This window comes from Semicossyphus pulcher, unplaced genomic scaffold (assembly GCF_022749685.1).
Source record: "Semicossyphus pulcher isolate SPU_LCO1_2020_fin unplaced genomic scaffold, fSemPul1.0.p SCAF_18, whole genome shotgun sequence".
NCBI classification, from domain to species: Eukaryota; Metazoa; Chordata; class Actinopteri; order Labriformes; family Labridae; genus Semicossyphus; species Semicossyphus pulcher.
Window position 1 is genome coordinate 8,353,947 of NW_027211691.1, and position 10,879 is coordinate 8,364,825.

The window sequence follows — 10,879 nt, forward strand, 5'->3', positions numbered from 1 at the left end:
CAATTGTGAAAGCCTGTGTGTCTCAACTATTGTTACTCTCATATCACATTCACCCTTTGACACATTTTCATACACTGATGGTAGAGGCTCAAAAGCGGATGGCTATGCCTTCAGGATCAATTTAGGGTTAAGTGTCTTGCACAAGGACACTTGGACATGTTGGCTGCAGGAGTTGGGGATCAAGCCAGATAACCCACTCTACCACTGAACCACAGCCACCCCAACAACAAAGTGGAATAAATATATAGTATCATGGTCAGCTTCATTTTTGAGGAAGATTTTGTTTATCATCAGGAAGGCATTAAGGATATGTCATGTGATATTTTGTAATTTTCTTATTGTCATCAAATCATGTGCAGAGTGAACCAACACTTAAAAAACATGCTACTAACAAGCCTTTTCTGTGGATCAAAAGGCTGATATCTAATCTAATTGCAGTACTCCATTAGATTGAGTGTTGTATTACTCCTAAGGAGCTAATTACATTGTTACAGCATTGAAAAACAACATCGAAAAATAACAAAAAGGAAATAAGGTTATTGAGAAAAGGCCATAATAAATAAAGCCCCAAGCACCTTGGAATGGGCCCCTCCCAGCCTACTGCAGTGTTATTGTGACTTTGAATATTTGTGACAGTTAGATTCTGCCTGAATGAGATAAATATAACTTCCTTAGTCCATTATGTGGTACTAGACAACATAACATATTATATGCCATGTTGCTCTCACGTGTAGACTACACTTTTATTTTATGTTAATTGGACATTCTTTCACATGGGGCTGAGATCCCTAGCCACCACTTCACAGTTTTTCTCAGTCGCTTTGGTACATTTCTCAGATCAGAATTGAAATTCTCAAAACAACTTGTTCAATCTTCACATCATTGTGTCACTTGTGCACATCAAAGAAGCAGTTTCTCATTTCTTTGAACAAGTTGCAAATGCTTTGGTACATCCATGCAAATGATTATGTACAATTCTCTGCAGTGCCTACATTATCAATTGCTTATGTCATGTTGATCAAAATGTGTTATAATGGGTCTCTGTTGAAAAGTCTAACCCCCCTCAACATTAGTTCATCGCATAAGTCTTTACATGCAAAATGGTTGAACAAGTTGTCATAATATGTCAAGCATATTTCTATACATTTCCATTAGACTTTTTTTTCTAAATCTGTCCTGAATTGGTAAATTGCTACCAGATGAATCTTGACTCTCTCAAACGAAGGAAAATGTGTGAAGCATTAGATCAACCAATGATCAACCAGTTTTCTGAAATAGCTCAAAGATGCATGTCATGAACCATCAACTGGCAAGTATGTATATAGCCGGAGCACAACACAATGTTACAATGTCTGACAATGGAAGAACAAGGAATTGGACGGGGTCAACAGCCAGAGAGAAGAAGAGGAGGAAGAGGAGTGAGGCTGCGTGGCGGAGGATCTGGGAGGCAAAACAGAGGAAGAGGCAGAAGAGGCCGAGGACATATGTGCGTTCCTGATGACATAAGAGCCACACTTGTAGACCACGTTCTCAATCATGGGCTTTCAATGGCCGAGGCTGGTCGAAGGGTGCAGCCAAATGTTGGGAGAACAACTGTGTCCTCAATCATTCATACTTTTCGTTGACAGAACAGGTATGTAATCTAATAATAATAATAGGCACTGTACTGTAATACTGTATACCTTCTGTATTGCTTCATACAATACTACAGTATTCCACTTGCATTTTCCAATATACAACAAGTATACTTTATACAGTGACATTTTATCTTACTCAATTTTGTGTTTTGCATTACTATATTTTTTCCACATAGGACTGCAAGACAACTTCACAGGGGTGGTAGAGGGCCCCTTTTCGCACCTGAACAGGAGGAGGCTATTTGCACCATGGTTGTAGAAAACAATGCCATAAGACCTGTGGACCTGCTCGACTGCAACAACTACTAACATCAGCCTTCCCCATAGTATCATTATTGTTGCTGCTAATGCTAATAGTAGACCTGTTGACTTCAACTGTTACAATTACGATTACCTCAGCCTTTATCATTACTCTGCTTCTCTCGCTAATTTATTTATTTATTTATTTATTTAGCCAATCTTCACCCTAGTCTACCACTATTATTGGCATTGCAACCATAAGTATGTGTCTGTTGTTGTTCATGTAACAAGGACATATGTTGTTGTGGTAACAAGAACATATGTTGTTGCTCTCTTTGCCTGTCTCTATCCTGCATCTCCTTCTATCCCATTTTCGGCCCATCCAGTCGAGGCAGATGGCTGTTCAACATGAGTCTGGTTCTGCTCGAGGTTTCTGCCTGTTAAAAGGAAGTTTTTCCTTGCCAATGTGCCGAATTGCTAAGTGCTACTCATGGTGGATTCATGTTGGGCCTCTCTTTAAATAACTTAACAAAGAGTCGGTATAAACCTGCTCTTTCTGTAAAGTGTCTCGAGATAACCCTGGTTATGATTTGGCGCTATACAAATAAAATTTGATTGATTGATTGATTGATTGAAGACTAAGGAAGATAAAGAGTGCCATTATAGAGGACAACAACATCTTTGAAAACATCCAAACAGTCACCATCTCAACCATTGACAGGGTGCTGAAAAGACACCAAATGAATATGAAGCAGCTGTACACTGTTCCTTTTGAGTTCCTCTCACCCTACTCCCCATTCCTTAACCCCATTGAGGAATTTTTCTCAGCATGGAGATGGAAAGTATATGATCGCCAGCCACATACACAGTGATCCTTCTGGCTGCCATGGATGCAGCATGTGATGACATAACAGCAGATGCCTGCAGAGGCTAGATAAGACACTCTAAAAGATTCTTTCCACGCTGCATTGCAAGAGAAGATATTCGTTGTGATGTGGATGAGAATTTGTGGCCCAACAGACAGGAACTTTAGGAGGTGTAGGAAGACTGCACTGTAATTCCTACAGCACTGCATGTACAGTTTTCCCTAAGGAGATTGTCCTATGTTCACATTTCTACTTTTTTTTCTTTGTGCTATGCAGTGCTGTCTTTTCCTTTCTGTATCGCAATGACATGGTCTGTCAACAAATTACAGTACAAACAGTAAAAGCGTAAATGTGAGTCTCTTGCAATCAATCTCCCACATACACTAAGGTGTAACTTACAATTTACAATAATTGTCATCAGAACTTTAGCCATAGTTTCATCAGAACACCCCTCCAGAGTACACTGTTATATTGACAACATGACTAAGCAATTTGACTGTCTTATCCGTACACAATGACATAATCACTTGTCATTCTGTTGGCACTGACATGTTCATTGACACAGATATTTACTTTTGAGAGATGAACTAAGGATTTTGAGCAAGAGACTGGCTTTTGCAGGTAATCCATGGTGTTTTGCTATTTGTACGAATTGTTTTGAGAAATGCACTTACTGTTTTGCAAATGTCTAGGATGATTCGAGAAATGTACCAAAGCGCCTGAGAAAAACTGTAAAGAGGTGGCTTTATGACCCAATATTGACATTCAAAGTTTCTGTCCCTAACATTTGTCAAACAACCCATTTACTGTAGATTGTGTTGTACAGTTAAATTCAACAAAAAAAAAACAAAAGCTTTGCAGAAGAACACTAAATTTGAGTCAAACATTAATTTGGGTGTAGGAAATGGCAAGTCTGGAGATGTTATTTGCAAGTGCTACTTCCATCAAACAATGTTGGGGGCACTCAAACAATAACACAAAACCCTGCTATATTTCCTGAGAAGCATTTTGAAGTCTTCCCTCAGAGGAAATTGAAAAAAAACTTTGGCAAGCGGCTTTTTGAACTTCTCTCCAAGGATTTTCTACAAACGGACAAAAGCTTTCTGAGGCATAAATAAGGTCCAACAACTTGGCGCATCTGCATTGACTAATGCCTTACCCACAAAGACGCCTACCCCCTGCCCAGGATAGAAGAGTCCATCACAAGCCTTAAACAAGCTGCTTGGTACTCCACTCTGGAACTTGCCAGCTGATTTTGGCAGGTGGAGGTAGACCCAAAGGATCAAGAGAAAACTGCATTTATCACCCTGTTGGATCTCTATGAGTTCCAGAGGATGCCCTTCGGCCTCTGTAACGCCCATGCCACCTTCCAACGACTAATGCAGCGCTGCCTGGGGGAACAGTCAATGAGTCTCTACTGATCTATGTCGATGACATTGTGGTATACTCACCTGATTTCAACACTCACATTGAACACCTGGAGCAGGTCTTGCCAGCAGGAAAACTGGCAGTCCATGGCCTGAAGTTGCAGCCCCAGAGAAAAGTCACCTACCTTGACCATGTCATTTCAAAGGACGGAGTATCCACTTACAGCCACTGTAAAACACTGGCCTATCCCTTCCACCATCAAGCAGGTACGGTCATTCCTTTGGTTTGTAGGATATTACCGGAGATTCATAAAAGGCTTTTCCAAAATAGCTGCACCCCTTAACGCCCTCCTAGTAGGTACTGCTAGTTTGCAGAAAGGAAAGGGTGCCATTGATTGGACTCCAGACTGCCAGATGGCATTCGACGCTCTGAAGACTACATTGGTGAGTGCACCTCGACAGCTTGCTAAAGCACGCACCCTCTGGGAACTGGGGACTTATTGAATATTGTTTGTTCTTGGCTGTAATTTAAAGACTATTTTAACCCAATGATTATAAGAAAATTCTGTAATATAAAGGATAATTTTTGTATATAATTTGTGTTCTTTTCGCTGTGTTGTGTGACTGGGAATCTGAACCTTAAATTGATTAATGCTTACAGCCTTATAATCTGTTACACAGTCAGTGGTACATAACAATGTTACAAGGTCTGATAATTTATTACTTTACTGTCTCGTCTTCCTCTCTCTCCCATCAACCATACCCTGTTCCACTGAACGCCCCTGCAGACCTGTAGTACTTCCATTATGTTGACTGGATTTGCAGCATTCTTTTTTGCGTGCAATTTCTGGGTTTGTGCGATTTTGACTTTGCCTTGTTACTTTATTTGCGTGTTTGATGTTAATAAGTTTCTTTCGTCCTTTTGCAGCATGTTTTCTTGCAGCGCGTCCCGTTGTTGCATTTGTTTTATACTTTTGCATGTGTTTTGGAATTTTCATCGTTTCTGAATTTGCAGCCTGTTTTTTCCAATAGAAATTGTTCGGGCCGTTGCAGCGTGATTGCCCTTGTCGGCCACCATAGATTTCAGTCCAGAACTGAATAACATTCAACATTCAGTAGCATGCAATGGAAACACAATAGCATTATTAACAGGTTTACTTGGGTTCTTCTGGCAACACAGTATTTTTAAACAGTTAAAACCAGTCTTTATCTGTTGATCCAGTGTATCTAGATTTACTTCACACTCAATGATAATGGCAAAGGCCTAAGTGTCAATCTCCATCTAGCTATCTATGCACATTCATACCTGATAGCTATGCCTTTGGGAGCAATTTGGGGTTCAGTGTCTTGCCCAAGGACACTTCAACAGGTGACTGTAGCAGTTAGGGATCAAATCCCCAACTTTCCAATTGAGAAACGTCCGACTCTACCACTGAGCCACAGCCGCCCCAGATGTTCGGATCTCATAGCCTGATCTCTAATGAAAATCTAGTGTAAGTTCAGTCAGACTATATTTTGCATGCTAGTTCAAATCTCCTTGCCACTTTTGATCACTCAACTTTTGAAACAATCAGGCAATCCCTTTGGATGAGATTTAAGCTGCTCTACAGGGTTTTTTTTAAGTTAACTTTGAATCAGTATAGTTCATCTGCTCCCACAACTTTCCCCTTACATTAGCAGGTAATATCTTCTACTATTTTTTTGGTCGAAACAAGAGGGACAGCTTTAAATGTAGTGCAGGTCAATTTATTTGTATTTTATTTGATCCCTATTTGGGTCAAGAGGGTCAAATGATTGCCACTAAACGTCCCTTAATGCAACTAGATACCATATGTCATTTAACCCTGACTGTTTGGCAAATGCACATTTCCAAACTCTACTGCTTTAATTAGTAATGCAAGCTATGTGTTGCCATCTCATGGTGAAGACTAATATAGTAGAGGCTAAAAAACTTTCTGTCCTCAGACTTCAAACATATTCATTCATGTATCTTGGTGTAGTTACTTATCTTTACGTACATTAGTTTGTTTGAAATGAAATAATGGTATCATGAAGGGTCATGAATTAAAAAAAGCTATTGTGATGTTTGGTTCTATGTGTCAACCGCATCTATTTGTTTAAATTTAGTCTCATCTTCTTGTGATGAGGCAATAAAACAAGCTCTGTTTCTGTGCAGTTTCAGCAGGCGTAAAGTGATTTCATAAATTTGAAGAGTGAGCAGCCAACAGGACTCATCAGAATGTAATGGCATTCATTCCACCACCACCCAACCCACCACCCCCAAACTGTCCGCTGCTCAGGAATAATCACTGCTTTGTGCAGGACTGCAGAACCTCGGGTGACAATGCAAAACTCAATTCAGTGAGAAAAGGCATGGTAACCATGGCAACCACAGAAGATTTTTTATTGGCCCAACAGATCACAATAGCACAGCTCTGCTGACCTGAACAGTTAATAATCCTTGTTTGTCATCAAAATTGATTGATGAATGCTTAAAGTTTGGAGATTGATGAGATCATTCACTACAGAGAGAAACAGAATTTTTCATATTGTGTGTGTAACAGATAGAGAGATAAGGAGAGTTCTCAGTTCTTTGTTGGTGTCTTAAAGTGGTGATCCCGATTATTAGGTGCTTTTGCATCTTGCTGTTACTTTTTTTTTTAATCTAGTCAGACAATCTATATCTCGGGAGTTGTGAAGGAAAAGTCCTGGGCTGGACAGTGTTAGTGTATCACATTCAATGCTGAAGTCAATCCTAGTTTGTGAGAGGAGTCTTGTAAGAAGTTTATTTGCAAACCATTCTAGAGGTTATTAAAGGTCCATCCTGTGAAAGGGATGCGGTATGATCTTTTGCTTTTTCTAGCAAACCTTTAATGTTAGATGTTACCAGAGGAATAAAAAAAAAAAACCTCAGCAAAACTTCCTTCAGCCTTAAATGTACACATACACACACTGTTTACTGGAAAGACTATAGACCTGCCATGAATAAAAATAATGTCATTTGAAATATAAATGTTTTTCATGTCTCATTGTAAAAGAAGGATATACTGTATATGCAGAGCATATACAAATACTTAAAAACAAAACAGTTTACTCTTTAGTTTTAGTTGAGTCACTGAGCAAGGTCAGAGTTGTGTACCATTTCATACAGGACAGTGAGAGACCTGTCCCTATGGTGCTATTTTGACTGTAGCATTTCTGTCTCCTCATGTTCTCTGTTGACTATGTAATCTCCTCCTGTCCTGCAGATATAGCATATACTTTTATTGGGGGAATGCATCCTACTCAATGAAAATACATTTGACATACCTTCTTTTTATGGCTTGGTGAGATAGGGCAATGTGGAGGATATGTGTGTCGTTGTGGTAACAAAGCAAATGTAATGAACTAGGCAATAATTCCTCCTGACTGGCTTTATTAACCGTATAACACGTGTGGCATACTTCTCCGACTCACTTTTCCAACAACTCACTTCCTGTCTCTGCTTCTAGAGTATGTTTTACACAACTATTCTTAGGCATACTATGACACCTAGTGGCAGACACAGCAATATGTAATATGGCATCTTCTGTTGATTGTTTGGGACTGCAGGAACTGTTAGATCTCTGTAATTTGTATTATAAAGATTATGTTCTGGACCTGCTCTAGGTGATGTCATAAGAAAACATATGTTGTGAATTCACACAATAGAAAACCAAACTGATTACTATTCTGATTGATCGTTGACCAGCCGTTCAAAGCACCTCATCACTTGCAAGATAGATGCTATTGGGCATTAGTCATTCAGGGTGTCTGGTCTTGTCCTAATGGGCACAGGAATGGCAAAAATAAAATAGCCTGAGAGCCACAGAGCAAGCAGAAAAGTTGTGTTGACAGGGTTCTCTGGTTTTGGAATTATTTTACTGTACTTTTTGGTAGTTTGTCCTGTTATTTTAGAAACAAAATTCAGTAAATCAATTTGTATCATCAGTCATGTAGTGCAGACTTTCATTGAACACAGAAAACAATTCTACTATTTAGCCGTTTTTGCATGGTGATCTGATGCACAGATTCCACTTCCTGTTGGCTTTGTGAAGTGCCTGCAGAAGGAGATAGAGAACACAGATGTGGCTAAATTGACAAGATAGTACATTTGTGTGCCACCTTGGACAGCATGTCAGGTAACAATGCATTCAATTAAATAGTTCAGTCCAGTATGACAGTTCATAAGTCATACGCTTATCTTTCTGTTTGATTAACTTTAACTGAGTTTTGGCCATGGCCACTCAAGCTGCCTACAACCTACGGTGAAAGTGACCCAACACTTTACTCATGAATAGGAGCAGCCAAGAGTCAATCGCATAATGGTCTTATAATAACTATTAATATAACTATTTACTGCCTCATCTTCTAAAATCTACCTTACTGCAATGCTCTCCAACTTGCACCAACTGTTAACTCCAGCTCAATCTCTTAACCCAGTTGGGCTTCCAGTGTAGCCTTCAACTCCACCTCGATCTACTGTGAATGTAGATACATTTCTTTGTGATGGATTGTGCTGTCCTGGACCTCCTATCTAATAAAAAATTAAACACAAAAAAGATATAAAATATGAATGCATTTCATATCAATACGATATATGTTTTTTAAATGCTGAATGTTACCTTTGAAATTCCTGCTCTCATTCTGGGACTGCACAGTCTGTGCACTCTACCTCAATGTCCTGAGTATGATTGCAAACAAATAATTTTGATAAAATCTGCTGGCATGCACCTCATACTTAGAGCCACTTTGAGACACTTTCCTTTTGGGTCAACTTTGGTATGTCATGGCTGGTCCTGCACATGACTAGAAGAATTATTAGTATTATTGTCTTATGACTACACACTGTAAATTGTTTTTAAAAGTGTGGCATCATTTTAGTTTTTATTCACTTGATCCCACCTATACATGTTTTAACATGTTATTTAGTTTGCGTCTGTATTACTGTTTAGATGTATTTAAATTGTGTTGTGATTGTGATCTAACTAGCTTGATATTTTGCACTTAAACACTTCTATTTTGTTATTTTTGAATCTTTTATTTGTTGTTTTATATTGTATCCATTGTTTGGACCAATGATAAAGGTGATAAGAAATAGCTGTGATTAACTAGACCACACCACCCACAGCAAACAATTGGCTGACACAGGCCAGTTTACTTTTAGGTGTTGATTTGAGACAAGTGAGCAGGGCATGAGGCAGAGACAGAGAGAGGCAGTTTGTACCACAGATTGAGGCTGCTCAGAGTTTCCCTTTGGGTGAGGGGACTAGAGAGGATATAAGGCCCAAGACGAGGTACAGGATGCACATTTGGTGATACAGCAGATGTGACGCAGAGGCTGAGAAGACCTGACTAAATGTTTCAAAGTTCTCCTGTGGCATTGCATGTTTAAACAGTGGAAATACTTTCTTATTACTGAGTCAACACAAGCCTCACTGGTGTGACAGCTATTCAAAAGATTTTTTAAATATATTTTTTGTTTCTCTTTTCATCTGTACTTTGTGCGAAAATACAATTGTAAAAACTACCATCTGATGAACTTGAAACACCTGACCAATCAGCATCAAGAGTCAGCGCATCGGCCCTGCTGGCTCTACACGTGCACTCTGGCAGCTGAGGAGTAGGACAGCAACAGCCATGAACAGACTTTTTATTCTTCTGCTTTTACATTTTTGGATAGCTTAAAGCTAAGTTTGTGGCTCAGAATGTAAGGCATGATTGCTCTGTAATTGTTATGGGTCGGCTCCATATCTTTGTAAATTCCATGTTAAGTTTATTTGTTCACATGAGTAGTAATGCACAAAGTTCTTTGCCATTTTAGCATAATCCATGTTTAGGTGAGGGATTTTTTGCACATCCCATTGTTGCATGGTCTGAATTCCTGCAGACATGTTTATGTTTCAGTTGTATTATTTTTAATTACAAGCAAACATGTAAAAGCACGAGAGACACAGACTGATGCCAGAGGCAGCGGAAGCCACATGACTAGATGTTGAAGTTATAGATAAATTTGTATTTGTCCCGTGAAATTCTCCGTTTGTACTGGTTACATGTTACCATGTAACCACGGCAAATTCCCCTAGCCTTAATGTTATGGACATTTAACACACGGTTTTTGTGGATAATGTTTGTGATAAAGCTGTTATCCACATCCCTAATTTTGCATACTGTCAATCAATTGTTGAAAACCAACAAATTGTCATTAAACATTAAGAAAACAAATTTCATTTTGTTTGGTCACAATTTCAAAAAGTATCCTGAGAACATAAATGTGTTGATTGATAATGTCCCAATAGTAAACGTCAAATCAACTCGTTTTCTTGGTGTCCTCATTGATGAAAACCTTCGAAATCCCATATTTCACTCATTACATCCAAAATTGCAAAAAATATTGGAATAATTGGAAGAATTTGTTATCTCTTAAACATAAAAGTCTCCCTTAACCTATATTATTCTATAATTTATCCTTTCATTAGTTACTGCAACATTGCCTGGGCCAGTACTCACCAAACTATACTGTAACCGATTCTTCGATTGCAAAAACGAGTGGTGAAAATCATTGCCTCCTCAGGTCCCAGAAGTTAGACATTACCTCTGTTTTGCAAACTTGGCACTTAATATTTATCAAATTAACAACTTCCAAGTTGCTCAATTTGTACATGGTTCAGTAAATAAAACACTTGATTCCCCTTCCCCTTTTTCCACCATCTTTTTAGCGCTAACAATCAGTTTCACAATTATTACACAC